Raw genomic sequence first — 24,044 nt, 5'->3', positions numbered from 1 at the left:
GTTAAGGACAAAATTCCAGAAAGTATCAAATTATTCTCATTACTAAAATTAGCTTGATCATTACTATTTTAATATTTAGTAATATGTTAAGTTACACAGGACCTGCGTAAAATCAGTAATAAGTGATAGAGAATCATCTCCTTTGATTATTGGCTGAGGATACCTTAGTCAGGGAATACATACTCGTAATAGTAGAGTAAGGGATTATAAGATGAGGAGTGTATTATAAATAATTCTAAGATAATGATAGTATATTAAGGGTTTATGTGCTGAGGATAGTATACTGTAGTAAGGAATTATAGGCTGAAGATAGTACAGTAGTATGAAGTGAGGATAGTATTTATGGGGATTGACTTTATTTCACTTTAGGTGTATAAAGCATACATTTCTAGGAGTATTTTATAGTTTTGGGGGTATTGGTTGTAGGGCTAATTTGTTATTAGGAGTTATATTAACTTTTAATTAAAACTTATGTAACTCAAACAGTAAGTAAATATTCAGTTAGAATCAAGATATTTCATAACAGTATCTGTCTGCTTGTAAAGAGAAAGACATTCTCATAAGATTATTTCATTTTTTTAATAGTGTTGTTAGCTTTATAAAGTGTTTCAAGTTAAACTCACTTTCCAGGGTTTGCATTTGAGAACTTTATTACACAGCTAAAGTGATTTGGGTGTCCACGTGTAAGGTGAATGCGTACTTCGGTCCGATCTGACTGTCTGCTGGGAGGAGTAGCAAGGATGGTCAGGGCAGTAGCCTTGCACGTCTCTTCTCTTTTACCCGACTCAATCATATACATTAAATGGCACGAGTCAGGGAGGCAACTTGGCATTTGTGAATCTTGTCTGCTTTTGAGAAAGCTTCAAGTGTCTGTAGTAATGGATGGTTCTGAAATTGCACAATGGCTTGGAAATGACATTATTTTTATTTTTAAATTTTTAATTTGTTTTCTATTCAGGAAATATTAATTATTTTTGCTTGTCTACATGAATAACTCTAATATAATAATGTTTTACCATTTAACTTGAGGGAGCTCCAAACTATTCCTGAAGCCTTTGAATTACAATCCCGATATCAATGTTTGTAAAATTATCAATAAAAAAAAAAAAAAAAAAAATAGAAGGAAAAGGAAAGCATTCAAGGGCCTAGTAACATTGCTTTCTCAGAAGAAAACTTTGCATTAAATTTCTGGTTACTAGGTGGGACAGGGGATGGCCTTGGTGGGCTTTCCTTTTCCTCCTTTTTTTATTAATAATTTTATATGTATTAGATAAAGCACTGCTTGCTTACACAGTCATGAAATATGTAAACTCAAATACTGGGCTTCAAACTCACCAACATCTGTTAAAGAAAACAGACACTAACTGGGAAACAAAGAAAACTGGATGTTTTGTTATTCTGTGCACCATATTCGATGAAGAGTGACTCGTCTAAGAGGCTTTCTTTGTCAAATCGTGACCTTAATGTATGACAGACGTTAAGTTTTCTTTGAATCTCGGATGTTTGAAGCTTTCAGAAAATTGAGTTTCATGAATCTGATGCTTATATGTCATTGACTTCATAGTTTTTGTATTTCCATTTCATTAGATTAATTACACTGAAACCTGTCTGACATTAAATCTTCTGCAATAAAAGTTTTTGTTGAATTTCCAAGTTTTTCTTCAGCCATATTGTGTTAATTGGAAGCTTTAAGTACGTATTTAGGTATACTTTTGTACCTAAAATTTTTTCATTTAATAACGTCAACATTGAATAAGAAGCTTTTGAGCAATACTAACTAATGGAAATAACAAGGTCATTATTTATCACGACTTAAAGTCGGGAAAAAAAAACTTGACAGATAGCTGGATTGAGGAGTGGAATTTGGTCCAAAATGAATTACGAGACAGGCCATCTTGGCTTTTCAATATATCATAAAACTGGTACTGCTCTCATGCCTCTCAGTGTAGGGGGATGAACAAACTGTATATGGGGGAAAACTAGCAGTCCAAACGGGCAAGTGGCTACCTAGGAGGGAGAGGACTATTTCATGAGCTTTTTGGCCCTTTTTTGTGGGGAATAAGGCATTTGCTGGTACTTGAAGAGGTAGGGGGCCGTTTACGGAGAACTCTCTGTCGTATGAGGTTTAATATATGGAGAATGGTTATGCTTGCTACATTTTCATTTTTATTTTTTTTATCCCATTTTCTTTTTTCTTGTACCAGGGTAACTAAATTAAATAGTATTTTTTATAAGCATTTTATTTTGGAATTCCTAAGATTTTTACAATATGATAAATATCTTACATTTTTTAGAAAACCATAAAGATATTAAACTTGACCGTTACTTAATAAGGTCACACGCATAAGAAAACTTGGTATGGACAATAATAATTTAGATACAAGAACAAGGGTCTTGAATGACATTAATGGGAAAAAATGCCATACCACTGTTATTAGTATAACTAAATATACTGAATGAGTAAAGGTAGATGGTCCACCATTTTGATTTCGGTAATATTGGGCATTACTGACTACTACAGTCATATCCTAGGTCCATTAAAGAGCTGGAAAGGGTTCATTCTTGATATTGACTAAAAGATAATTGATTATCTAATTAGAATCAAATATCTTTACTCAATACCATGAATGAACCTTTCCCAGCTCTTGATTAATGAATCTAGTATATGACAGAAGTAGTCAGTAATGCCCATATTACGGACGTCAAAATGCTAGGCCATTTACCTTTACTTATTCAATAAATGTAGTTATAATATTAAAAGTGGCATGGCATTTTTTCCCATTAACGTCATTTAAGACCCTTGTTCTTGTATCTAAAGTATTTTCGTCCATACCCATTTTTCTTATGCAATTGACCTTATCAAGTAAGGTATTATTTACAACAAAACATTAGAAATAATCATTCTAACCAATATACAGTTATAAATTATACAAGCTTCTCAAGTCTCAATTAAGTTTTAATGATTAAAATTTGTATTTAAAATTAAAAATGACAAAATAATTTTAGTGTATAAGCAAACTGGTTTTAAGCATTGGAAATCTGTCTAATCACCATTTTTAATTCATGTCCTATTTATATGAATATATATTTTAGATTAGCAATTTTACCCACAAAACCACTTTTGATATACAGCATACAATCTACATTTCTATTACAATTGAAATTTTCAACCCCAACATTACCCTCAATCTTTAAATGTCATTGCTATAAAAGTACTAACCTTTATGATACCCTTTAAAAATGTTACACCAGAAGGAATTACGCAATCATTCTCCAAAATTGTTTCATGAAACTCACAAATTATTTTCTTCGAGATTCCCTAAAAGTAATTGCTCCTCCCATTACCCTAAAAAAATATCACCTGATTAATTTTTCCTCCTGTGCAGAGCCATAGGTGCAATTCTTAAATAATCTCGTTTAGCCTATGCATCAAGAACCAGATGTCTGAGCATTCCCTTTACAAAATATTAACCTTGGCCCTTTCTTTAGGTATAAATACTCCCTTCAAAGTCTTTCAAGTAATAACCTTGAAATTTTACTTTAAAACCACTCTTAGAACATCTACTTTAAGCAAGAAATATTCCATGAATGTTGATTTTAATTAAAACTACTTCACTGACGATTTTCTTCTCTTTAAGACTACCATAACTCAAATTACTATTCATTTCATAAAACCCTTTATTATGAATTTAATTTGTAAAATCCTCCAAACAACTGTTATTAACTTTATCAGTTACATTCTAGGCTAAAGCATGAGCCCATTAATTGCATCTTTTATACAAAGATTATGCAAAGCTTGAAACCAGTCGACAAAAGATTTCATCCTTCTATGAGCCATTTTGTCATTTTAATTTGAAAAAAAAAAAAAATTCTATTCAATACATAGATAAAAAATAAATAGGATCTCCTACTATAAACAAGCATTTTTAATGTGTGACCAGAATAACTAAAATACAGTACTGTATTGATATTTTAGTAAAATTATTAATTTACTAAAACATATTTGATATAAAGTTTTGAAGTTAAGCTTACAAACACCTTGGGGAAAACAAATTTCAAAACAGTTTAAACTTATTTATAAAACATTTTTTATTGTGGATATAACCTTAATTCCAGAGAGAGAGAGAGAGAGAGAGAGAGAGAGAGAGAGAGAGAGAGAGAGAGAGAGAGAGAGAGAGAGAGAGAGAGAGAGAGAGAGAGAGAGAGAGAGAGAATAATCTAATGCTTAGCAATCTTAAAAGACAAATACAGTGATTCCCTTCACAATTATTCAAAATTATTCTATAAATGATTTTCCTTGCCTCCCATTACTTAGGATATAGTAAATGGATTAGTCGCTCGCACAATATGTAAACATTCAATAAATAAAAAGTGGAATCTTTGCAAAGGATACTTTGTTCTGCCCTTTAACCAAAATATATTGAAAATAGTTATAGTACAAGAGCTTTATATGAAATTTTCAGTTAAGTAGAATTCATTTAGCTACAAAGGCACTTCCCCAAAAGGGGGGTAGACTACATCCAAAAACAAAAAGTACATTAGTGGACTTTTATCTTTACTCCTCCCAGCCTGATGAGGGATTAAGCTGAGTTTAGTTGGTACTGCTAGGGTGCCACAGCAGTCACCAATGTGAATGGAGGAAGCAGCAGTGCCTATCAGAACCGAGTCACAATCGCTCGCCATTCATTCTCATTTCTGGCACGTTCTTTTACCTCTAACGTCTATCCTCCATCCACCCATAACCTTGGCCGTCCTCATGAATTTCTCCCATCAACTCTTGCATTCACCTTCTTCAGAAGACAGCCATTTAAGATTATATCTACTGTACATAGCCTAACCACCTCAACACATTCATATACACTCTAGCTGCTGATTTATTTCTTACACCCGTTCCCACCCTAACTACTTCATTCCTAACTCTATCTAATCGAGATAAGCCAGCCATACTCCTCAGACACTACCTCGAACAAATTCAATGTTCCGATCTATACATCACAGTTGTTAAAATCCCTTTCTCATACAGAACTCTCTGTACATTCATTCCTAACTCTCTATTCTTTACCACTCCCTTCACTGCCCCCAAAACTTTACATCCTTTCATTCTTTCTAACGTACATCTGATTCCAATCTACCATTTGCAGCAGCATGAGACCCAAGTAATAGAACTGATCTACTTCAAATATTTACTGCAAGAGGGAAGGAAATATGGCAGTTATTTTGAAATATATAAGCCAAATCGTCAGTTATTTATTTATAAGCTATTCACACCACCTCCCCCCAAAAAAGTATTAGCAAGCTGTGGCTATTTAGAAAGAGCTTTTTTGTCCAATAGCTACTATCTTAAGCATATCTCATATCTCTTAAGAGAACATAGCCGTACTATAGATTCGACATTGTGTAGAAGAAAAATCAATGACGGTTGCTACCAATTGGAAGACAGTTTCGAAAGGCAGAGATGAAAAGGTATTCATAGACAAAGATGAAGCATATTCATACAGTTAAAATAATTAGTTAGAGGTTATATTCACATGCTATTAATGTATTTTAATATACAGATTGCAGAATGGATTTAAATCAATTTCTAAAAAAGATTATTATTTTCCCTTCAGTCACACACTCAAATAATTTGTTTACAGTACTTTACACATTTCTAAAAATGATATGGTCTTGAAGTATGTTAAAAGGTTCAGAGAAAATTGAGATTTGATTAAAGTTATGTAATGAAAATTGAAAACATGATCAGCAAAATTCCTCATTAACATTTGTTGGTCTTAAATGGTTGTTAATGTTAAATTTCCATCTTTATCAAACAATTTACAATAAGACATGATAAAAAACCAATCAATTTAACATAATAATTCTATCTAATTTTTTAAAGAGGTAATAGGAATTCCTTAACATTCCTTATATTAGTAATAGCTAACTATAAGAGTTTTCAGGCAACTAAATGTATGATTATTCTTGTTTAATATGAAATAATAATTAGGCAATTGAGATCTGAATTTTAATTAGAAAGTCAAATTTCATAAATGTGGATCTGGACCTAATTTTCAAGTTAAATTTTGGGCGTTTATTATAGAAAAATAGAATCACGTTTATTTTTCAATGGAAAGATCCATAAAATTAAAAAAAAAAAAAAAAACAATTAAAAATAGCATTATATGCACTGACTAGACTAAGAGCTAATAAAATAGTTGCTATTAAACTGAGAAAAATTTATGGCTTTCTGAAATAACACGACAAATTTGAAATAATCTGGTAATATCGTAACAATTTATATTACTTATTTACTGTATCTTGTTTTTTTTTATGTTCAGTTACTGATTGCTATTGAACCTACAGGATATAAATGGAATAACCATTATAACACACAACATTCTAAAATCTGTCTGGCAAATTGAGCATTTAAAAATATTTTTAGTACTATAGACCTGACGATATTTCTCAAAGTTATTTCAATACTGCAGAAAACTTTGATGAGAGTGGCCGCTTCAATTGAGATGATTCAGAACTCTTGAATCTTGCTGGAATTTTTTTCTGTACTAAGTCACAGGATATATGCTGCTGATCTTCCTCTTGGTGTCATTTGGAATATCTCATACTTGATGCATATTATTTGCAGGTTAATTTCCTGCTTTGACCAGAAGGCTATAATCTCTCCTCTTCTCTTCTGATGATTCTGGTCTGAAAAATCAATAAAATGTTAATCGTACAGATTTATCTGTCTTATCCAAGTATTTAAATGCACACTTCAATATCAAGAATATACTTTTAGTAAAACATTCTGTATGATAAACTAAAGAATAAGAAATATTCTAATGTAATAACTACAATGGTAAAAAATAAGATATTAGACATGTCCATGACATTTGAAATAGTAAATATTACAATCCAAAGTACATCCTGTAAAGTGGAAAAGTATTGCTTCCTAAATCCTAACAAGGAAGTGCTTCACTACTATAATCAAATGGCTATCCTCTGGAAATCCACCAAATAACAGGAGCTCTTCTAATTCTTCAATTTTCTTTAACAGATAATAGACCATAATTCGCTGAATAAAGCATTCTACCTTTCAACACAGAGGTTACCTGGTCAACCACACAATACTCATAAAAATTCATTTAAAAGAGGTACTGTATGTATAAAGAACAAAAAATATTATTCACTTACACTAACAGTTTCAGAAGTAGAATATTACTTAGTATATACAAGAGTATAGTGCTGTGGAAATGAATAATTATTTTGATTCACTCTCTTAAAAGGACAGAAAAAAACAGCAGAAAAAATTGACCTGCAACTTTTTAAATTTATCAAGCAAATGTATCATTCTCATAATTGAAATGACACAATTTTCATTTTTATTATATATTGATCCTCCATAAGCTAATTCTAACTGTCCTATCATATAAATTAATTCACTCAAGTGGATTTTCTGGGTAACTTTTAATCAATGAACCAGTTTACTCTAGAGATCTTCACCTTATTCATACACACACTGAATCACTAATCTAGTCTCAATTAATTCATAGAAGACCTTATTCAACGTTATTCTTTCATTACTTAGGGGTATACTTCCTCTATGGGATAGCCTATTACACTACTAAACTGACAACCTGGTCTCACCGGAATCATGTCTAACGTTTATATTATTATTATTATTATTATTATTATTATTACTAGCCAGGCTACAACCCTAGTTGAAAAAGCAAAATGCTATAAGCCCAAGAGCTCCAATAGGGAAAAATAGCCCAGTGAAGAAAGGAAATAAGGAAAAAAATAAATGATGAGAACAAATTAACAATAAATCATTCTAAAAACAGTAACAACGTTAAAACAGATATGACCTATATAAACTATTAACGTCAAAAACAGATATGTCATATATAAACTACTGTATAAAAAGACTTGTCAGCCTGGTCAACAAAAACATTTGCTCCAACTTTGAACTTTTGAAGTTCTACTGATTCAACTACCCGATTAGGAAGATCATTCCACAACTTGGTAACAGCTGGAATAAAACTTTAAGAATACTGTGTAGTATTGAGACTCAAGATGGAGGGCCTGACTATTAGAATTAACTGCCTGCCTAGTATTATGAACAGGACCAATAGATGCCTTTTGCCAATGATTAACCAATATTACATTACATTAATGATAAATCTATCCAACCTTATTCATTAATTATATAATCCTGCCTTTATTCACCATTGGCTGCCCTATCCTGCCTTTATCCCTTAACTGACCTATCATTGTCTAATCGAATTACTCATTTAATATTAAATTAACAAACAAATTAACCATTGTTTTGCCAAATATAGTGCGTATACATTACTGAATCTTTAGCAAGAGTCGACATGAATCAACTAATTGCAAGCTCCTAGATTTTAGTACTCCTTTTTATGGATCTAGACTTCAGGCTATATACTATATCTGATAATTTATTACTGTAACAAACAGTGACTTAGGTTAAACCATTTATCCTACAACCCTAAGAATTATTAAAAATATCATCATAGGAAGTAAATCTTTCCCAGATTTCTTTACTGATAATAGTTAGACTGCAAAATATTTGTATTCTTCTTAACTAAAAAACCCTGAGTTCTTCAATAACAGTATTATTTCAGCTTGGCTGAAAATTGGTTGTTAGAATTTATAAAAATGATATTTTAATTATAAAATAAATTTTTGAATATACTTACCCGGTGAATATATAGCTGCAACTCTGTTGCTCGACAGACAAAAACTGTACAAAAAAAACTCGCCAGCGATCACTATACAGGTTGCGGGTGTGCCCATCAGCGCCATCTGTCGGCCAGATACCAAGCTCTATGTAAACAAAGACTCAATTTTCTCCTCGTCCCACTGCGTCTCTATTGGGGAGGAAGGGAGGGTTATTTAATTTATATATTCACCGGGTAAGTATATTCAAAAATTTATTTTATAATTAAAATATAATTTTTAAATATTTAACTTAGCCGGTGAATATATAGCTGATTCACACCCAGGATGGTGGGTAGAGACCAGTAAAATATGTTTACATTTTATGAGCTAAGAGTTTTTATTTCATTTTAGAAGTTATCAAAATAACAAAAACAAAATAAATAGGTACCTGGTAAGGAAGTCGACTTGAACGATTACTCTGCCTTATAAGTACGTCTTCCTTACGGAGCCTCGCGATCCTCTTAGGATGCTGATAGACCCCTAGGAGCTGAAGTATCAAGGGCTGCAACCCATACAACAGGACCTCATCAAACCCCTAATCTGGGCACTCTCAAGAAATGAATTTGACCACCCGCCAAATCAACCAGGATGCGAAAGGCTTCTCAGCCTTCCGGACAACCCATAAAAACAACATAAAAAACATTTCAAGAGACAGATTAAAAGGATATGGAATTAGGGAATTGTAGTGGTTGAGCCCTCACCCACTACTGCACTCGCTGCTACGAATGGTCCCAGTGTGTAGCAGTTCTCGTAAATAGACTGGACATCCTTTAGATAAAAAGATGCGAACACTGACTTGCTTCTCCAATAGGTTGCGTCCATTATACTTCGCAGAGATCTATTTTGCTTAAAGGCCACGGAAGTTGCAACAGCTCTAACTTCGTGCGTCTTCACCTTAAGCAAAGCTCGGTCTTCCTCACTCAGATGTGAATGAGCTTCTCGTATTAACAATCTGATAAAGTATGATAAAGCATTCTTTGACATAGGCAAAGATGGTTTCTTAACTGAACACCATAAAGCTTCAGATTGGCCTCGTAAAGGTTTGGTACGCTTTAAATAGAACTTAAGAGCTCTAACAGGGCATAAGACTCTTTCTAGTTCATTGCCTACGATCTCCGATAAGCTGGGAATATCGAAAGATTTAGGCCAAGGCCGAGAAGGCAGCTCATTTTTGGCTAGAAAACCAAGTTGTAGCGAACAGGTGGCTTTTTCTGACGAAAATCCGATGTTCTTGCTGAAGGCATGAATCTCACTGACTCTTTCAGCCGAGGCTAAGCATACCAGGAAAAGTGTCTTTAGAGTGAGATCTTTCAGGGAGGCTGATTGTAAAGGCTCAAACCTGTCTGACATGAGGAATCTTAGCACCACGTCTAGATTCCATCCAGGGGTAGCCAAACGACGCTCCTTGGTGGTCTCAAAAGACTTAAGGAGGTCTTGCAGATCTTTATTGTTGGAAAGATCTAAGCCTCTACGGAAGACCGATGCCAACATGCTTCTGTAGCCCTTGATAGTGGGAGCTGAAAGGGATCGTCCTTTTCTCAGGTATAAGAGAAAATCAGCTATTTGAGCTACAGAGGTACTGGTCGAGGATACAGAAACTGACTTGCACCAGTCTCGGAAGACTTCCCACTTCGACTGGTAGACTCTAATGGTGGACGCTCTCCTTGCTCTAGCAATCGCACTGGCTGCCTCCTTCGAAAAGCCTCTAGCTCTCGAGAGTCTTTCGATAGTCTGGAGGTAGTCAGACGAAGAGCGAGGAGGCTTTGGTGTACCTTCTTTACGTGAGGCTGACGTAGAAAGTCCACCCTTAGAGGAAGACTTCTGGGGACGTCTACTAGCCATCGAAGTACCTCTGTGAACCATTCTCTTGCGGGCCAGAGGGGAGCAACTAACGTCAACCTTGTCCCTTCGTGAGAGGCGAACTTCTGCAGTACCTTGTTGACAATCTTGAACGGTGGGAATGCGTAGAGATCCAGATGTGACCAATCTAGGAGGAAGGCATCTATATGTATTGCTGCTTGGTCCGGGACTGGGGAGCAATAGATTGGAAGCCTCTTGGTCAGCGAGGTTGCAAAGAGATCTATGGTTGGTTGGCCCCAAGTGGCCCAAAGTCTCTTGCACACATCCTTGTGGAGGGTCCATTCTGTTGGAATTACTTGCCCTTTCCGACTGAGACAATCTGCTATGACATTCAAGTTGCCTTGGATGAACCTCGTTACTAGGGAGATGTCTTGACCTTTTGACCAGATGAGCAGGTCCCTTGCGATCTCGTACAACGTCAGTGAGTGGGTACCTCCTTGTTTGGAGATGTACGCCAAGGCCGTGGTGTTGTCTGAGTTTACTTCCATCACTTTGCCTCGAAGGAGAGACTTGAAGCTTTTCAAGGCCAGATGAACTGCCAACAGCTCCTTGCAGTTGATATGCATGCTCCTCTGACTCGAGTTCCACAGTCCTGAGCATTCCCGACCATCTAGTGTCGCGCCCCAGCCCACGTCTGATGCGTCCGAGAAGAGAACGTGGTTGGGAGTCTGAACAGCCAGGGGAAGACCCTCTCTTAGGTTGATATTGTCCTTCCACCAAGTCAGACAAGACTTTATCTTTTCGGAAATCGTGATCGAGACCGCTTCTAGCGTCTTGTCCTTTTTCCAGTGAAAAGCTAGATGGTATTGAAGCGGACGGAGGTGTAGTCTTCCTAGTGATACAAATTGTTCCAGGGATGACAGCGTCCCTACCAGACTCATCCACAGCCTGACTGAGCAGCGTTCCTTCTTCAGCATGTTCTGGATGAATAACAGGGCTTGACTTATTCTGGGGGCCGACGGAAAAGCCCGAAAAGCTAGACTGTGAATCTCCATCCCTAAATACACAATAGTTTGGGATGGGACCAGTTGCGACTTTTCCAAATTGACTAGTAGTCCCAATTCCTTGGTCAGATCTAGAGTCCAATTGAGATCCTTCAGACAGCGACGACTGGAAGAGCCTCTGAGAAGCCAGTCGTCCAAATAAAGGGAGGCTCGGATGTCCGATAAGTGGAGGAATTTGGCTACATTCCTCATCAGCCTCGTAAACACGAGAGGAGCTGTGCTTAGGCCAAAGCACAGGGCCCGAAACTGGTAGACCACAATTTCGAAAACGAATCTCAGAAAAGGTTGGGAGTCTGAGTGAATGGGGACGTGGAAGTAGGCGTCCCTTAGGTCTAGGGAGACCATCCAGTCTTCCCTTCTGACCGCTGCTAGGACTGACTTTGTGGTCTCCATGGAGAACTTCGTCTTTGTGACAACGACATTCAGAGCACTGACGTCTAGCACCGGTCTCCACCCTCCTGTCTTCTTTGAAACTAGGAAGAGGCGGTTGTAGAATCCCGGTGATTGAAGGTCCGAGACTTTGACCACCGCTCCCTTCTCTAGCAAAAGAGACACTTCCAGTTTCAGGGCTTGTCTCTTTTCTTCCTCTCTGTACCTGGGAGAGAGATCGATGGGAGACGTTGCTAGAGGAGGTTTGCGTACAAAAGGGATTTTGTACCCCTCTCTGAGCAACTTCACAGATTGTGAATCTGCGCCTCTCCTCTCCCAGGCTTGCCAGAAGTTCTTGAGTCTGGCTCCCACTGCTGTCTGAAGTTGCGGGCAGTCAGACTCTGCCCTTAGAGGACTTGGATCCTTTCCTCTTCCCTCGCTTCCCTTCGGCACGAGCACCTCCTCTGCTGGAGGCTCTGCCACGAAAGGGCGGAATAAAACGAGACGCTGGAGTGTCTATCCTCGGTCTAGCGGAAGATGAAGGCAAAGGGGGAGCTTTGCGAGCTGAGGACGCAACTAGATCGTGAGTGTCCTTCTGCACTAACGAAGCAGCAATTTCCTTTATCAAGACTTCTGGAAACAGGCACTTGGAAAGGGGAGCAAAGAGAAGCTCAGATCTCTGGCATGGTGTAACTCCAGCAGACAGGAACGAGCAGAGAGACTCGCTTTTTCAGGACTCCGGACGCGAATGAGGCAGCTAGCTCATTGGACCCATCACGGACGGCCTTGTCCATGCAGGACATAATGAGCAAAGAAATATCTTTATCAGTCTAAGAGATTTTCCTGCTCAGGGCTCCTAAGCACCAGTCTAAAAAGTTAAAGACTTCAAAAGCCCTAAAGATCCCTTTCAAAAGGTGGTCCAGGTCCGATGACTACCAACAAATCTTCGAGCGTCTCATGGCAAGGCGGCGGGGAGAGTCTACAAGACTTGAGAAGTCGCCCTGGGCAGAGGCAGGAACTCCCAAGCCGAGAACTTCTCCCGTGGCATACCAGACGCTCGATCTAGAAGAGAGTTTAGCTGGGGGAAAGGCAAATGCAGTCTTCCCTAAACTCTTCTTGGACTCTAACCAGTCTCCTATCAGCCGCAAAGCTCTCTTAGACGAGCGTGCGAGGACGAGTCTAGTAAAGGCAGGTGCGGTAGAAGGCATGCCTAATACAAACTCTGACGGCGGAGAACGAGGAGCCACAGAAACAAACTGGTCAGGAAACAACTCTTTGAATATAGCCAAGACTTTTCTAAAGTCCAAAGATGGTTGAGTTGACTTAGGCTCGTCCAGTTCTGATTGTTGATCGTCTTGTTGTTCAGCAACATCATCATCAGAAAGTTCCTCATCCGAAAACTGATGAGGAAACGGCAACGGAGTGGGCAACGTCTGGTTCGCTGAGTCCTGTCGCACTGGTGCATGCGTGACGGAGCCGGACGCAACGTCATGGAACTGCTGCACAGTCTGTGAACTGTCAACAACCATGGGAGCGCGAGGACGCACAGCGTCCACCCGAGACTGTCTAGACCGACTGGGTTGAGCAGTGGAAACCACACCGGGTTGCGGAGGTTGACGCACCGCGTCAAAACAAGTCACCTCTGATTGTTGTTGAACGTCCTGAACGTCAACAACCACCTCCGTGCGTCGCTTAACGTCAACGTGCGGCTGGCAACCCACACTGGATCGCATCGGTGGAGGAACCACCTCAACTGGTAGACGCGAGAAGGTTACCTCAGCGTCAACAGGACGCACAACCGATCGCTTGGAAGGTTGTTGGCTAGAAGGTACGGTAGCAACCTTCTCCGCATGAGAGTCCTGCATCAAAGACGTAAGCTTGGACTGCATGTCTTGCAGCAAAGCCCATTTAGGGTCTACGGGAGCAGGTGCGGCGACAGACGGTGTTAGTGACTGAAGCGGAGCCGCTTTGCCTCTCTTAGGCGGTGAGCAGTCATCAGATGACGGCAACGAGTCCGAACTGACCCAGTGGCTACAACCGGGATGTTGGACTTGTCCTGAAGGGACCGATTTACGTTTTAAAGGTCGTGAGACCTTGGTCCAAAGTTTCTTACGAGAAACACCTTCAGACGACGAGGTATAAATGGGCTCTCTCGTCTTACGTAGGTAGGGGCGATCTTGGGGAGATACGCCTGATACCATGGAGGGAACGTCTGTTCGCTGATTAAAGCCTCTCGAACCCATGCGTCGTGCGACATTGCTTCTCCCCTGGACTTGGGAGCTTGCAAGAGGTCCCGGACTAGGAGGACGACAGGCACGAACAGACGAACCCTCAAGCGCAACACTGTTCACAACACTTTCACTTGGCACTTTATCACTTCCCACTGCACTTTGGCACTTAAGCTCCTTAACATCCGCCATGAGTTGATTGCGGTCACTTGCAAGGGACTCGACTCTCTCCCCCAATGCATGGATGGCACGCATCATGTCAGCCATCGATGGTTCCTGAGTGCTAGGAGGGGGGTTAGGAACAACCACTACAGGGGAAGGAATAGGTTGTGGGGCATGAGGAGAGGAAACATCAATAGACCTAGAAGAACTTCTCCTAATTCTATCTCTCTCTAGCCTGCGTGTGTACTTTTCAAATTCGATAAAATCGAATTCCGAAAGGCCCACGCACTCCTCACACCGATCTTCCAATTGACAGGTTTTACCCCTACAATTGGAACAAACAGTGTGAGGGTCGATAGAAGCCTTCGGAAGACGCCTAGAACAGTCCCTAGCATTGCATTTTCTAAACTTGGGAACTTGTGAAGGGTCAGCCATTTTGAATTGGTCAAGGGAAAATTCCAAAAAAAACGATCTAAGTCATCAACAATGAATCCGATACAAAAAAGAGTTCAAGGATTTATTTGAAGAAAAACCCTGCACAGCGAAAGCTCAAATCAGAATATAATACTTCACCAAAGATGATGTGAAAAACTCCAGTTAGCAACAGCGAGTAAAGTACGTCTTGTCGACACGTCGACAGAGAGAAAATTGAGTCTGTTTACATAGAGCTTGGTATCTGGCCGACAGATGGCGCTGATGGGCACACCCGCAACCTGTATAGCGATCGCTGGCGAGTTTTTTTTGTACAGTTTTTGTCTGTCGAGCAACAGAGTTGCAGCTATATATTCACCGGCTAAGTTAAATATTTAAAAATCAGTAGTTATTGGCAGGTTGCATGAAAGCACTGCCCCATCAATAGGACACTGAGAAGCTAATCGACCTTCCCCTAGGGCATGTAAGGTGGTTGAGTATTGAAGTGAAACGTGAAACTCAGGTTTGTATAACTGGGGAAAAAATACAAATTTTAAAATATGTAATTTGTTTCTACATAAATACAAACCATAATCCTTTTATTAGAGACTCACTGTTAGGAGGGAGGACGCCCTTGTAACTCTATTGGCTGGTTTAACATCGTGAGATGTTATGAGCCTAAGACCTTAAGAAGTGCCGAAGTTATGACTCCTACTATCCTCTAACTTTTGAAAAATAAATTCTCAAAGGTTAGATTAGGTTACAGTACTGCCTATGGACAGATGGTCAGAGAAAAACCAACACTTGTAAGGATATGCTTTCATAATGTAGGGCCTATATAAAGTGATGGGTTCTGCACACAAACCATCCTCCCCCCACATAAGGATAGGTAGAGAGAATTCTATAACCTTATATATAGAACACAGCTCGGTGTGAAAGCTTGCATACACCAAACTCTTATCCTGGTCTAATAATACAACCGTTACATTAGAAAAGGTGCTTCTTATTCCATTAGGAGCTCAGTACGCTTCTCAAACTGCTGAACAACTACTACAGGTCCAAGTAAAAATGTGTTTAAGACTGGTGGGTATACTCCCACAGATATTTAGCGTAAAAAGATAAATTAAACTGCTGCTCCATTGCCACTTTCATCAATATTGTCTGCAAATTGATTACCTGTCCAGCATCTAAGTAGGAGTTACTAGGACAGAGCAAAAGTAGCACTTCTATGGATGGTATTAGTAGACAAATCTAATAGAAAGTCTACGAATTACGTGAAAGTATTCTCCGAATAGGATAATATTGTGAAAGTATAAGAATTGCAACATCTGATGTATTTTTCATATGTTCATATCTCCCTGAGAAGATCTTTATTGCCTGTTGCAGGAAGGTTTTCCCAGGACATGATTCCAACACAAAAATATATCACCTATATTTAGTAGAAACAAAAATTACTTTTAAAATTTATTTGTTCCAGCATGAATACAAACTCACGTCCTTGGGAGGGAGAAGGTTCTAATGACCATACTGGCTAATATGAAATCCCAGGATGTAAATACAATAGTACCTGATAGAGGTGTGGAAGTGTTTATTCCTACCACCTCCCAACACTTAAAAAGATTCTCATGGGTTGGGCTAGGTTTCTATCTGCTGACAGATGGTCGAGGAAGAACCTATATCCTCAAAGGATATGATGTCATAATGTATGGGTAATTAGACATACTGTATCCTACATTTTATCCATCCTCCCCCCATTAGAAGGAGGGGGGAGATACTTTTATAACTGACTTGCATAGAACAGCAGCTCAGTATGGAAGGTCATCAGCATCAAAGTCTGATCCAGCAAATAACAATGACTGCTGCACCCCCAGAGGGAGGAAGGAAGAAGGGAAAAGGGCCAGATCAGACACTCAACTTCCGATCCTAGACTAATTTCACAACTGTTATCCAAGACGAGATGCTTCTTGTCCCGTAGGGGCTCTGTAAGCTATACAACCTACTGAGCTGCTACCACAGGTCACAGTGAATAGGTATCTTAAGATGTGTGGGTATACTAAAGGTAAGGTAAAAGGTGTCTGGTTTCAGTTCGTTTCATCAGAATAGATGCTCACCAGAATGTCCGCTGGGCAAGGCCAAACTCCCACTGTGGTGCCCCACCACAACAGTAACCTCCCAAGTAAAAAGCTTAAACTCATAGTCCCGGGCTAAGATCGATCTGCTGCCACACGAATGCTAGGCAACCCCGTTACCACTGTAATAACTAATTCAGGTACTAAAAGTAGAAGAACGCCAGTGGATTTTCACGATTTCGAGGATGACCAAAGAGGCGAGCAGTTTCAGTTCTTTTTCTTCTTTTTGCTGTACATCAACCAATGCACTAATGGTCAATCCTTACACTTGCAGGCGGAAGACTGCAAAGTCATGCCCCATGCTAGAGGAGTACAAAGAATGGGGATCCAGATGGCTCCTGCTTATGAAGGTTCTGCACTTATATCTAGTAATCCCAAGGAAGAATTGCATGTCCACCATCAAACAAAAACTTTCTTTCTGTGAAGAGATAAAAATCTGAACAGTCAAGATAGGGAGAGACTGAGCTACTGAGCTTACGTGTGTACAAGCTGCTGGGTTGTACAGTCCAACCCAGCAGCTTTAGTCAAAGTGGCTTCTTGATGTGCTGGTGAGGGGCCAGAGCTACACACCTGTAACTATGGACACAAATCTTAACAACTGAGTTTCAGCAAAGCTGAAACCATACTCCTTTTAAAGGAAAAGAGTTTGTATTTTTGTAGGAACATACACTGGGAATCCAACACTAGGCTAATCTATTGGTAATCAAATTCCACCAAAATTCATTGGCACAGTAATCCATTACTACAGTCTTTTAACAAGCACTTAAAAGCCTTTAACTCGCTTTATTAAGTAAAATGTTATTTTCATTAGTAAAATAAATTTTTGAATATACTTACCCGATAATCATGTAGCTGTCAACTCTGTTGCCGACAGAAATCTACGGTCGGGATACGCCAGCGATCGCTATACAGGTGGGGGTGAACACCACAGCGCCATCTGTGGTCAGGTACTCCAGTACTTCTTGTCAACACCACCTCAATTTTTTCCTCGGTCCACTGGTTCTCTAGGGGGAGGAAGGGTGGGTCAATTAAATCATGATTATCGGGTAAGTATATTCAAAAATTTATTTTACTAATGAAAATAACATTTTTCAATATTAATCTTACCCGATAATCATGTAGCTGATTCACACCCAGGGTGGTGGGTGGAGACCAGCATACATGTTAACAAAGAAGCTAAGTATCCCGTATTTTATTTTATTAGTTATTCAAAAATAACAAAATAAATAAGTACCTGGTAAGGAAGACGACTTGAACCATTACTCTGCCTTTATTAAGTACGTCTTCCTTACTGAGCGTAGCGGTCCTCTTAGGATGCTGAACGACTCTTAGGTGCTGAAGTATAAAGGGCTGCAACCCATACTAAAGGACCTCATCACAACCTTTAACCTCGGCGCTTCTCAAGAAAGAATTGACCACCCGCCAAATCAACAAGGATGTGGAAGGCTTCTTAGCCGACCGTACAACCCATAAAAAGTATTCAAGAGAAAGGTTAAAAAGGTTATGGGATTATGGGAATGTAGTGGCTGAGCCCCCGCCTACTACTGCATTCGTTGCTACGAATGGTCCCAGGGTGTAGCAGTTCTCGTAAAGAGACTGGACATCTTTGAGATAGAATGATGCGAACACTGACTTGCTTCTCCAATAGGTTGCATCCATAACACTCTGCAGAGAACGGTTCTGTTTGAGGGCCACTGAAGTAGCCACAGCTCTCACTTCATGAGTCCTTACCTTCAGCAAAGCAAGGTCTTCTTCCTTCAGATGAGAATGTGCTTCCCTAATCAGGAGCCTGAATAGGTAAGAAACTGAGTTCTTAGACCTTGGAAGAGAAGGCTTCTTGATAGCACACCATAAGGCTTCTGATTGTCCTCGTAAAGGTTATGACCTTTTTAGATAGTACCTAAGAGCTCTAACTGGGCAAAGTACTCTCTCCAGTTCGTCCCCCACCAAGTTGGATAGGCTTGGGATCTCGAACGACTTAGGCCAAGGACGTGAAGGAAGCTCGTTTTAGCAAAAAACCGAGCTGCAAGGAACATGTAGCCGTTTCAGATGTGAAAACTATGTTCCTCTGAAGGCGTGGATCTCACTTACTCTTTTAGCTGTTGTCAAGCACACGAGGAAAAGAGTTTTTAATGTGAGGTCCTTAAAAGAGGCTGATTGGAGAGGTTCAAATCTTGATGACATAAGGAACCTTAGGACCACGTCTAGATTCCAGCCTGGAGTGGACAACCGACGTTCCTTTGAGGTCTCAAAAGACCTAAGGAGGTCCTGTAGATCTTTGTTGGTGGAAAGATCCAAGCCTCTGTGGCGGAAAACCGCTGCCAACATACTTCTGTAACCCTTAATCGTAGGAGCTGAAAGGGATCTTACGTTCCTTAGATGTAACAGGAAGTCAGCAATCTGGGTTACAGTGGTACTGGATGAGGAAACTGCATTGGCCTTGTACCAGCTTCGGAAGACTTCCCCTTTAGACTGATAGACTCTGAGAGTGGATGTCCTCCTTGCTCTGGCAATCGCTCTGGCTGCCTCCTTCGAAAAGCCCCTAGCTCTTGAGAGTCTTTCGAAAGTCTGAAGGCAGTCAGACGAAGAGCGTGGAGGTTTGGATGTACCTTCTTTACGTGAGGTAGACGTAGAAGGTCCACTCCTAGAGGAAGAGTCCTGGGAATGTCAACCAGCCATTGCAGTACCTCTATGAACCATTCTCTCGCGGACCAGAGCGGAGCCAACCAACGTCAGCCGTGTCCCTTTGCGAGAGGCGAACTTCTGAAGTACCCTGTTGACAATCTTGAACGGCGGGAATGCATACAGGTCGAGATGGGACCAATCCAGCAGAAAAGCATCCACGTGAACTGCTGCTGGGTCTGGAATCGGAGAACAATACAACGGGAGTCTCTAGGTTATCGAGGTAGCGAACAGATCTATGGTTGGCTGACCCCACAGGGCCCAAAGTCTGCTGCAAACATTCTTGTGAAGGGTCCACTCTGTGGGGATGACCTGACCCTTCCGGCTAAGGCGATCTGCCATGACATTCATATCGCCCTGAATGAACCTCGTTACCAGCGTGAGCTTTCGATCTTTTAACCAGATGAGGAGGTCCCTTGCGATCTAGAACAACTTCCACGAATGAGTCCCTCCCTGCTTGGAGATGTAAGCCAAGGCTGTGGTGTTGTCAGAGTCCACCTCCACCACCTTGTTAAGCTGGAGGGACTTGAAGTTTATCAAGGCCAGATGAACCGCCAGCAGCTCCTTGCAATAGATGTGAAGTGTCCTTAGCTCCTGATTCCATGTTCCCGAGCATTCCTGTCCGTCCAAAGTCGCACCCCAGCCCGTGTCTGATGCGTCAGAGAAGAGACGGCGGTCGGGTTTCTGAACAGCCAAAGGTAGACTTCCTTGAGAAGAAAGCTGTTCTTTCACCACGTGAGAGTAGACCTCCTCTCTTCGGAAACAGGAACTGAGATCGTCTCTAGCGTCATGTCCTTTATCCAGTGAGCCGCTAGATGATACTGAAGGGGGCGGAGGTGGCGTCTCCCTAACTCGATGAACAGGGCCAGCGATGAAAGTGTCCCTGTTAGACTCATCCACTACCTGACTGAGCATCGGTTCCTTCTCAGCATGCTCTGGATGCAATCTAGGGCTTAGTAGATCCTTGGGGCCGACGGAAAAGCCCGAAAAGCTCGACTCTGAAGATCCATACCCAGGTAGACAATGGTCTGGGATGGGACGAGCTGGGACTCCTCAAAATTGACCAGGAGGCCCAGTTCCTTGGTCAGATCCATAGTCCATCTGAGAATCTCCAGACACCGACGACTTGTGGGAGCTCTTAAAAGCTAGTCGTCTGACGGAGCCGGACACAAGATCATGGTACTGCTGCACAGTCTGTGAACTGTCAACCATGGGGAAGCGAGGAAGTACAGCGACAACCCGAAGCTGTCTAGACTGTCTGGGTCGTACAGACAACTCCTTATCGGGTTGCTGAGGTTGCCGCACTGCGTCACAACAAGTCACTTCTGCTGGTTGTTGAACGTCTTCCCAGTGACACACTGACTCCGTAAACAAAAAATCCTCTAACAAGGACTAAGCTTGGACTGCATGTCTTGCAACAAAGCTCAAGGTCTATGGGAGCAGGTGTGGTAACAGACGGGGTTAGTGACTGAAGTGGAACCATTACCCTCCCTGGAAGCATGTTATGCTTAAATAAAAGTCCATAGGAGGCTAAGCAGCTAAAGGCTCCTCTCCAAATGACAGAGTCCTCAAGGGAATATCAGAAGGAGGGAGAATAGCACTTTCTCATCTACAGGAACCATATCCGAGAAAAGCTAAGTTCTCTCAGTGAGGGTTTCACTGGTGCAAAAGCAGCAGACTAGAAGGCAACGTTATGAAACTGCTTGACAGTCTAGTGAGTTGGCAACAACCAAAGATGTGTGACTGAGGAGCATGCGGTAAGGTATGCAGAGCATGCTGTATGTAGAGCATGCTGTAAGGTAAGCAGAGCATGTTGCATGGCGTGCGGCTTATGCTGCATGGGATGAGGCTCATGCTGCATGGGATGAGGCTCATGCTGCATGGGATGAGGCTCATGCTGCATGGTATGAGGATCATGCTGCATGGGATGAGGCTCATGCTGCATGGGATGAGGCTCATGCTGCATGGGATGAGGCTCATGCTGCAAGGGATGAGTCTCATGCCGCATGCGTTGAGGAGGATGCCGCATAGTATGAGGCTCCTGCCTCATGGGTTGAGGCGGTTGCCGCATAGCATGAGGCTCCTGCCTCATGGTTTGAGGAGGATGCCGCATAGCATGAGGCTCCTCATAGCATGAGACTCCTGCCTCATGGGTTGAGGAGGATGCCGCATAGCATGAGGCTCCTGCCTCATGGGTTGAGGAGGATGCCGCATAGCATGAGGCTGCCTCATGGGTAGAGGAGGTTGCCGCATAGCATGAGGCTCCTGCCTCATGGGTAGAGGAGGTTGCCGCATAGCATGAGGCTCCTGCCTCATGGGTTGAGGAGGATGCCGCATAGCATGAGGCTCCTGCCTCATGGTTTGAGGAGGATGCCGCATAGCATGAGGCTCCTGTGAGGTTCCTGCCTCAAGAGTTGCGTCTGCCTCAAGGGTTGAGGAGGTAGCTGCGCAGAGAGAGGCTCATGCTGTGAAGAATGCGGTTGCTGCATGCGTTGAGGCGGCTGCCTCATAGCATGAGGTTCCTGCCTCAAGGGTTGAGGAGGTGGCTGCGCAGAGAGAGGCTCTTGCCTCAAGAGTTGAGGTTCTTGCCTCAAGAGTTGAGGCTCTTGCCTCAAGAGTTGAGGCTCTTGCCTCAAGAGTTGAGGCTCTTGCCTCAAGAGTTGAGGTTCTTGCCTCAAGAGTTGAGGCTCTTGCCTCAAGAGTTGAGGCTCTTGCCTCAAGAGTTGAGGCTCTTGCCTCAAGAGTTGAGGCTCTTGCCTCAAGAGTTGAGGCTCTTGCCTCAAGAGTTGAGGCTCTTGCCTCAAGAGTTGAGGCTCTTGCCTCAAGAGTTGAGGCTCTTGCCTCAAGAGTTGAGGCTCTTGCCTCAAGAGTTGAGGTTCTTGCCTCAAGAGTTGAGGCTCTTGCCTCAAGAGTTGAGGCTCTTGCCTCAAGAGTTGAGGCTCTTGCCTCAAGAGTTGAGGTTCTTGCCTCAAGAGTTGAGGTTCTTGCCTCAAGAGTTGAGGTTCTTGCCTCAAGAGTTGAGGCTCTTGCCTCAAGAGTTGAGGTTCTTGCCTCAAGAGTTGAGGCTCTTGCCTCAAGAGTTGAGGCGGTTGCCGCATAGCATGAGGCTCCTGCCTCAAGGAAAGTGGAGGTTGCTGCATAGCGCTGGTACCTGGCAACTCCCAATGCGGCAGCTCACGCATGGAGGCAGGAGGAGCCTCAACATCATACGTCTGGCAGGGTGGACTGCGCAGAGGTGGAGGAGCGCTCGCAGGAGGAGGTGTGCTAACCTTCTCTGCCTGAAACTCCTGCATCAACACCGCAAGCTGAGACTGCATTGTCTGCAGCATAGACCACTAGAGTTTAAGAAAGACAACAACAAACGGAGCTACTGTCCGTTGAGACTGAGGGTCTAAAACAGCTGGTGCGGCAACAGACGGAATTACTGCCTGTTGCGATACCACCTTGCCTCTCTGGGAGGTGTGCAGTTGTCGTACTGCAGCAAGTCCGAACTGACCCAGTGCTAATGGCACCACCTAGGAGTTGAACTTGCGCGGAAGGGACCGACTTGCACTTAAAAGCTGCAAGATTTGGTCCATGGTTTCTGCGAGAAACCTCTTCCGCAGACGAGGAATAAAAGGGCTCTCTCGTCTTTGTGTGGGTGGGGTGATCACGTCGGCTACGTGAGTTGGTTACACCCGAAACCACGGAGGGAAACGTCTGTTCGTCGATCAAGGCCTGATGAACCCATAAGTCCTTCGACGTTACTTCTCCCCTGCTTGGGAGCTTGTAAGAGGTCCCAGACTAGGCGAACAACTGGCACGAACAGACGAACCCTCGAACGCAACACTGTAACACTTTGCGCTTAACACTTTATCACTTTTGATTTTCTGTTTGCACTTATTTCACTGAACTCGAAACTTTAAGTGGTTTGTACCTGAAACACGCAATTCTATCCTTCATTAAAAGTTAGTAATTGCGAAAACAGTATTACAATGTAACAGAAAAACATAATGAAAGATAAATAATTCAGTGGCTGGAAAAGAGACTAAACACTAGATCAAATAAACTACGTTTAAAATCTCTCACCGCATAAAGCCTGAGAATAAGAATAAAACTCTAGAAGCGTTTACCTTCTTCCCCTAAGGAGACTAGGGAGAAGAGCAAAAACGATAACAACGTTACCCGCTTGAACGAAACGTTTATCCTCCTCTCTCTCCCTCCGTCTCTCTCTCTCTCTCTCTCTCTCTTGACTTAGAACCTGAGAGATGAGCCCAATTATATATATCGTTAAAACATATTATTGTTAAAGGAAAAAAACTGAAAGATTTCCCAAATAAAAAGTTCCTTTATTAGAATTAAAACCATTTAAGCTAAGAAAGAATGAACAAAACGATAGAATCGTTCTACTCTTACTGCAACGTGACACCGTGAATACTCTCTCTCTATCGTAACGATAGAGCGCAAGTTGAACGTTCTGAACGTCAACAACTGCAGAG

The 24,044-nt window shown here is 41.5% G+C and overlaps 2 protein-coding genes and 1 long non-coding RNA gene across 7 annotated transcripts in view; 1 reads left to right on the top strand and 2 right to left on the bottom strand.

Moving 5' to 3' along the window:
• Positions 1-24,044, bottom strand: part of LOC137649946 (calcium uniporter protein, mitochondrial-like) — a 799,430-nt gene that overhangs the window by 311,828 nt on the left and 463,558 nt on the right. The window lies entirely within an intron of this gene.
• LOC137649945 (uncharacterized) overlaps positions 1-24,044 on the top strand; it is a 402,495-nt gene that overhangs the window by 214,496 nt on the left and 163,955 nt on the right. The gene's annotated exons all lie outside the window — the stretch shown is intronic.
• LOC137649560 (uncharacterized) overlaps positions 2,783-24,044 on the bottom strand; it is a 44,587-nt gene continuing 23,325 nt past the window's right edge. The window contains exon 3 of the long non-coding RNA XR_011045775.1: positions 2,783-6,684. This is a non-coding gene — a long non-coding RNA (uncharacterized lncRNA). The remainder of the gene's footprint in view (positions 6,685-24,044) is intronic.

Source organism: Palaemon carinicauda, chromosome 11 (assembly GCF_036898095.1).
Source record: "Palaemon carinicauda isolate YSFRI2023 chromosome 11, ASM3689809v2, whole genome shotgun sequence".
Taxonomy (NCBI): Eukaryota; Metazoa; Arthropoda; class Malacostraca; order Decapoda; family Palaemonidae; genus Palaemon; species Palaemon carinicauda.
The sequence above is the reverse complement of the archived record's forward strand: the minus strand, read 5'-3'. Positions and strand labels throughout refer to the sequence as shown.